Here is a 7450-nt window from a genome sequence, read left to right as displayed (position 1 = left end):
TATTCATAACATCAATTATGAACACATAAGTACATCAAAACTTAATCAACCCAAATTCTCACCTCAAAGAAATTACGATAAATTACAACAACAACCGAATATATATATATATATATATATATATATATACAAATATGAATCGCGTGTCAAGCACCCTAATGCAATGCATATATGCCAATGCGCATGAATTCCAGAATTTCCAAACCAAAACCTTCCTCGAAGGGGCGTAAATCATAATTGTACAACCTCTCACAGACCAGTACTAATTACTAAGGGGCAATCTCTCACAGATCAGCACGATTTACTAGCGTGCAATTGCTCACAGATCAACATGATTTTCTAGAGTGCAATCGCTCACAGATCAACACATTCTAGAGTGCAGCCTCTCACAGACCAACACTAATTACCAAAGTGCAATCTCTCACAGATCAACATGATTTACTAGCGTGCAATCGCTCACAAACCAACACAGTTTTCTAGAGTGCAATCGCTCACAGATCAGCACATTCTAGAGTGTTGCCTCTCATATACCAGCACTAATTACCAAGGTGCAATCTCTCACAGATCAACACGGTTTACTAGCGTGCAATCTCTCACAAATCAACACAATTTTCTAGAGTGCAATCGCTCACAAATCAGCACATTCTAGAGTGCATCCTCTCACAGACCAGCACTAACTACCAAAGTGCAATCTCTCACAGATGCGATAATCCCCGTAAGGATAAGATTAACCAACAAATCACATGGCATCATCTCGTGGCCATCACGATCACCACTATCACCATGGTCCCATCGCGGTCACCATGTACTATGAAATGCATGAGCATACTCTGACTTTTTTCACCACAATCATTAAGTAAATGCAGCTATTAAAAGATTCCTCATTTTTAATACTCATTTAACACTAACGACTTTTCAAACTTATCAAAAAGTATACTGAAAACATATTTTTCTCAATAAAATTCATAACGCACAAATTATCAATTATGAATACACAATCACATCAAAACTTAATCACCACAACAACCTTAATATATCAGAGTTCTCCCCACCACTAACTCGGTGCCAACGGTCTCGATTCCTTTTCGAGACTCAAGGAGCTAACTACATAAACATGAATATTTATAACAATTTGTTCACAATAAAACTAATCCAAAAACAATAAAATTCCCAAAATTAAATCTTTCTCACACACCAAACTTTTAAAAACCAAATAATCTATATTAATTAGTTAAAACTAAATAAAACAAAAATTGTCCAAATATCACATACACACACTCGACTATTAAAACACCAAAAATTTTGAGTTAATAAAATACTCTAAATTTTTTTCTTTTAAACTCAGTTCAAGAGTAATTAAAAGAGTAACATTTTAAACTCTAACCATTTTTAATTTCAATCTATCTTTTTGCTCAAACTCTTTAACTTAGTTAAAATTTGAACTTTTTCACAAGTTTAACAACTCTAAATTTTTTTGTAAAATTTCAACTTCAGTTCAAACTCATTTATTTGAAAATAACTCATTACATAACTCAAACACATCAAATTTAATTACCGCCAATTCGCACCAAATTCAATCAATTCAATTCCACAACACACATATAGCACCTCAATTAAATTTCAACAATTAAAACATAAATCACCCAATTTTAAAACTCTACATTTTTACACATAAACCACCAAATTTCATCTCCAAAATTTTCAATCAATAATCACCAAATTCAAAACTCCACATTTTCAAACATAAACCACCAAATTCAATCTCCAAAATTTTCAACCATAAATCACCAAATTCACTCAATTCAATTTCCACAAAAACCACACATAAATCACATCTAAAAAATTCATAATATTAATTATGAACACATAAACCACACCAAACTTGAATCACCACAAACCACACCTCCAATTTAAATTCCACTATATTACCCATAAATCTAATTAAATTCATTTTCCACAAATGCACACATAAACTTCATCCATTTCAAATTCTACAAATACACACATAAAGTCTTATATGCAATCTAAAAATTTGGAAGGAGTTATTACCTTAACGGTAGCTTTAACAAGCGATTACGGCACCGCGATTAATTTCGGTAAAAAACTGCGCTTGCGTCGTCGCTTCCAAAGTTGGCTCACTAGCACCGTAGCGTGGAGATCAGCAACTTTCCCTTCTATCACTTCTCGAAATGAATCTTAGATCTAGGAGAAAAATGAAGGTTTGTGTTCGTGGGTTTTGAAAACAAACAAAGTTTGAAAATAGAGAAGGAGGAAGAAGAAGGAATTTCGTGAGGCTGGGAAACGATTTTTTGTTTCTCTTTCTTCCTTTTTCCTTTCTTAAGTGTGTGTGTATATATATATATATATATCACCCATCACCTCACATCACTTCTCAATCACTTTTTCAGAAAAATATCTTATCTCGCCGCAATTCAATTCGGCAGATGAATTTTTCTAAAAAACGCTGCATCTCAGAAAATTTTCTTTTCGACAAAAGATTCACCTTAAATAAATAAAATTATTCCTCGACGAATAATTTTAATCGGGACTCCATAAATATATTTTTGGCATTTAATAAACAAAATACCAAAAATTGGGCTTAAAGCCTAAGAAATTCAACACAAAATAACCTAAAATTGTATAATTTAGGATCTAAAAATTAAGGGTCGTACAATGCATTTTCGTGATATGGAATCAAACTTGCCAACCAAATTGTTTAAAGAAGGATATATTAGAATTTTTACCCTTCCGTAATTCATATAGAGTTTTATTGAATATTGACCTAATTAGGATTCTATTTTGAATATAGCATATATTGTTAATTGCCTCTGCCCAAAAATGTTTTGCAAATATACATCTCATATTGCATGGTTTTGGCCATTTCTTGAATATAGTGTTAATAGTGTTAATTGCCTCTGCCTAAAAATGTTTTGCAAATATACATTTCATTTCCATAGTTAGAATCACTGTTGGATCCAGATGCATAGTTGGTGTGAGCCGTGAGAGCCAAATCTACTTGTTCTTCACTATCACATGATTTATGAGAATCATCCTAAGTAACCATCAAAACCTTCTTCTTTGAGTTGAAATCTTTCCTATGATGTTTCCTTTTTTCCAGATTTGGACATTCATACTTGGCATGTTCGGATGCATTGCATCCATAACATATGATGCTTTTCTTATTAGATGTTTCATCCCTTCCTCTTCTGAACTGCTAGGAATATGTTTGAGGAAATTTCTTCTTCTTGTTGTGCCACATCTTCTGAATTTTTCTAGATATGAAAGCTAGTTCATCTTCCTACAGATCTTCATTCTAATCCTCTAAACCTCGGTTATGGTCCTCTAAATCATTATCCCCTTATTCTTCTTATTCTTGCAAGGCTTTCTTTTGCTTGGATTTCATAGCCAAAGTTTTGTTCTTCTTCTTAGACTCATATTCTTCAAGCTCAATTTCATGTGATCTGATAGGGCTAATTAATTCTTTCTTCTTAAGAGTTTTTATATCATTTGCTTCCTTAATGGTAGTGATCTTAGGTCTCCACTTGTTGGGTAGACTTCTGAGGATCTTCTTGACATGATCAACAATTGCATAGATCCTTTCAAGTACCTTTAATCTTGAGACCAGAGTATGGAATCTGGAAAACATTGTTTCAATGTCTTCATATTCTTCCATCTTGAACAATCATACTTTCTAACTAGGAGGTTATTCTTTTTTTCTTGAACTTGTTTGTTTCCTTTATAAGTCATAACTAAACTGTCATATATGCTTTTTTCCTATTTCTTTTTCAGTATACTTACCAAATTCCTTAAAGGTGATTGCATTGATCACAAAGGTTATGAATTTTTGATGCATATTGTAGATCTTCTTTTGTTCAACATCCATCTTTTTCCTTGAAATTTTAGTACCATTATAATTTGTTGGAGCAATGTAGCCATTTTCAACTAAGTCCCAAAGTTCAAGATCTTGTGAGATCAAGAAAATCCTCAGCTTGTCCTTCTAGTACTCAAAATGTTCTCCATCAAACAAAGGTGATCTATTGATGTTTCCTCTTGCAACTTCATCATTGAATCCAGAGGTGCATAGAGTGTTTACAAATTTGTTACTTCAGAACTTCTCTTAGTACTAGATTGAAACAAAGTGATATTGAGAAAGAGTTAAAATGTGCTTATTGCTTGTTGCTTGTATCTCTTGATTGAGGGAAATAGATCTTTTTATAGAGAATGATTAGGGTTTCTAGTCGTTGTCTTGATTGCAAGAAATCAACATAATTCATGATGTTTCGTATCTTTATGGAATTGATTTTCCATGGAAGCTTTTCAAAAACTGATCTTGAAATGATTCAACATATCTTGTTTAAAATAGTTGGGAAGTCGAGGATACAACTGTCAAAGCATGTCATAAGATCTTCAGAAAAGTAGTAGATTTAAGATGTCTAGAGGATGTGCAATTGTTTTGTCTTTTTTGTAGTGTTGACTTTTTTATAGGACACATAATAATTCAGAATCAGACGATCAGACACTTGATGTGATTATTAGATGCAGAGGCAGTTACTTGCTTGTCATGGTTATTGGAGGTAGAGACATGTTTATGCTTGTTGAATTTATCAAAGGCAAACGATGTAGAACACATGTTGAATTCGTTGGAGAAAATATAACTACAATGTTGCTTGCATTTTCATTGGCAACTAGGAAACAATGTTACTCGTGCATTAGACTTAGAGAAACATAGCGAGGTGAAGTCGTGTTGCAACTTCGTCTTCGTCAAGATATTAGAGAATATGACAAGAAATTATTAATTACACGATTAATCTTGGACTTGCACACTTAATCAAAATGTTAGTGCATTAAATTGTTCTCACAAACGATTTTGTTATCATAAAAACAATTGAGGGGCATATTTCTTCAAATCAACTTTGTTCAACACACAACACATCCAAAATATCTTAGACGGAGAATTTTAGATGATCAACCCATAACTTTGTAAATTAAGGGAATGACTTACATATATCAACTTGTTCGCTTAATGTGAATCAATATCTCAATATACATCATTGCACATTCCCAAAGTAGAATTTAAAAGTTATGATCTCATAAGTATTAGTCATACAATTAACTTTAGACGCCTAAAGAATGAATTTTCATGTTCAATTTTGCGCATGAACATCTGCCACATAATGTTCAACATCAAATCCAATAAACATTCTATACTTTCTAAATTCTTTCTATATGATTATGAAAGAGATCTGTTAGTCAAATTAGTTAACACAAAAATCTTACAAACTTTTGGTTGTGAGTTGACAATAAACATACACATGACCATTTAGTTTTATATCAATCAAAATCATAAAATATCAATAATCCACATGATTGGTGTATTGATTCACAAATACCATATTATATATGTTCTAGAAGTGTGAGAGACATGTTCCCTCAAATTTGTCAACTTCTTTTGGGAACTATTGATACACAAAAATTATTTAATTGAAGAATCTTTTAGTTCTTCAATATATGTTCACATATACTTGTAATCTTTGTTTTCGTATCATAATAGATCTAGAATAACCTAATTAGTCTTGCCAACAAAAATACAATATATATGATATGCGGGTGCAGGGCGGGTTCTTTATTACTCGCGCTCATACCTACTTATTTTAGTAGAGAATTACTCATGTCCATACCCATACCCATAATGTGAATTTTTACCGTATCCGTTGTGAATATTTTTTGCGGGTACCAAATGGTTATGTATCAAATTATCATCTCTAGAAATGGGATGTAATGACATCTATTTTATATCATTCCATTAATTACTTTAATTTTTCTTCTCTTGAGAAATGTACTACCTTCGTTCCTATACGCAAAACCTTCTTGTAAAAAAATATTTGTCCCTTTATATACAATCATCTTTAAATTACAAGAAATATTAATTAATTTTTCATAAAAATACCACTAATTAAATATAAAGAATTAAAATATCAACTGTTTTTCTCTGTTAATAATTGAAAGATAGTTTTGGAAAGATAAGGTAAATTATTGACAAATTTAATATAAAAACTAATTCTATTAATTCTTGTGCATTGATTAAATAGGTCTTATGTAAGACCCATAGTTTTTAAATCCTAAATTATGCAATTTTAGAGTGTTTTGTGTGGAATTTCTTAGATTGTTAGCCCAGTTTTTGGTATTGAGTGAGTTAAATGCGAAAAATATATTTTTGGAAATTGGATTAAAATTATTTGTCGGAAAATAATTTACTTCCGTTACGAAGGATTTAAGACTGGGCAACTTTGTTAAAAATATCTCAGGTTGCTGAAAATTGTACCAGACAATTGAGTTGCGACGAGAGTAGATATTTTTATTAAATTAGACTAAGAGGGGAATGAAATGATGGGGGTAAGAGTTGTTAGATAATTGTTGGTTTTGTTTTAATTATAATATATTAATATATAAATATATATATATATATATATATATATGGTTGGAGGGGAATAGGAGAAAAGGAAATAGAAAGAAAAGAAAAACAAAGGAAAGAAAGAGAAAAGAGAGAAAACCACATTTTCCTTCTTCTTCCTCTGCCTCGCGCTCACCCTCCATCTCCCCTTTTCTTCTTCATTGATTTTGCTTTATTTTTCCTTCTTTGGCTTCCAAAATAGAAACCCAAGGATTAGTGGGTAACAAAGCAAGAATTTCTCAGCTTCACTCTTCCTCTTTGATTTGAAAACGAAGAAAAACGGTGTTAGGAATTTCAAAACCGCCAAACACAAACCTCCCCGTTTCATCTAGATCTAAGCTTCCTTTCGCGAAGAGATAGAAGGGAAAGTTGCTCACTACCACGCTACGGTGCTAGGGAACCAACTTTGGCAGCGGCGTTGCGAGCAGAGATTTTACCGGATTTACTCGCGGTACCGTAATCGCACGTTAAAGCTAACGTGAAGGTAAGGGCTCCTTCCAAACTTCTAGTTTGCATTTAGGGACTTATCTATGATTGTGTGGAAAAGAATTTTGTTAGTGTTTGAGTATAGATTTGGGGGGGAAATGAATCTAAGGCTTTATGGGTAAAATCTTAGAGTTAGGTTTTGGTTATATTGATGAAAGTTCGTGGAAAATGAATTTAAACTCATTTATGTATGATTTTGAGTAAATAAAACTTGTTGTGTTTGAGTGGTAGATTGTGTGGATTTGTGTTCGTCGTATTTGACGTGTTCTCAGTTAATACCGATGAAATTTGATGTGATTTGGTGTAGATTGTGGATTGATTTGATAATATGTTTGAGTTTGTTTTGTTGTGGAATTTGAAAACCATTAGAGTTAAATGAGTATTAAGAATGAGGAAATATCTTAATGTCTACGTTTACTTAATGTTGGCGTGAAAACCATTAGAGTTAAACGAGTATTAAAAATGAGGAATCTTTTAATATCTCGGTTTACTTAATGTGTGTTTGTGAAAATC

Source organism: Cicer arietinum, chromosome 2 (genome assembly GCF_000331145.2).
Source record: "Cicer arietinum cultivar CDC Frontier isolate Library 1 chromosome 2, Cicar.CDCFrontier_v2.0, whole genome shotgun sequence".
Classification (NCBI taxonomy): Eukaryota; Viridiplantae; Streptophyta; class Magnoliopsida; order Fabales; family Fabaceae; genus Cicer; species Cicer arietinum.
Note: the sequence above shows the minus strand (reverse complement) of the source record.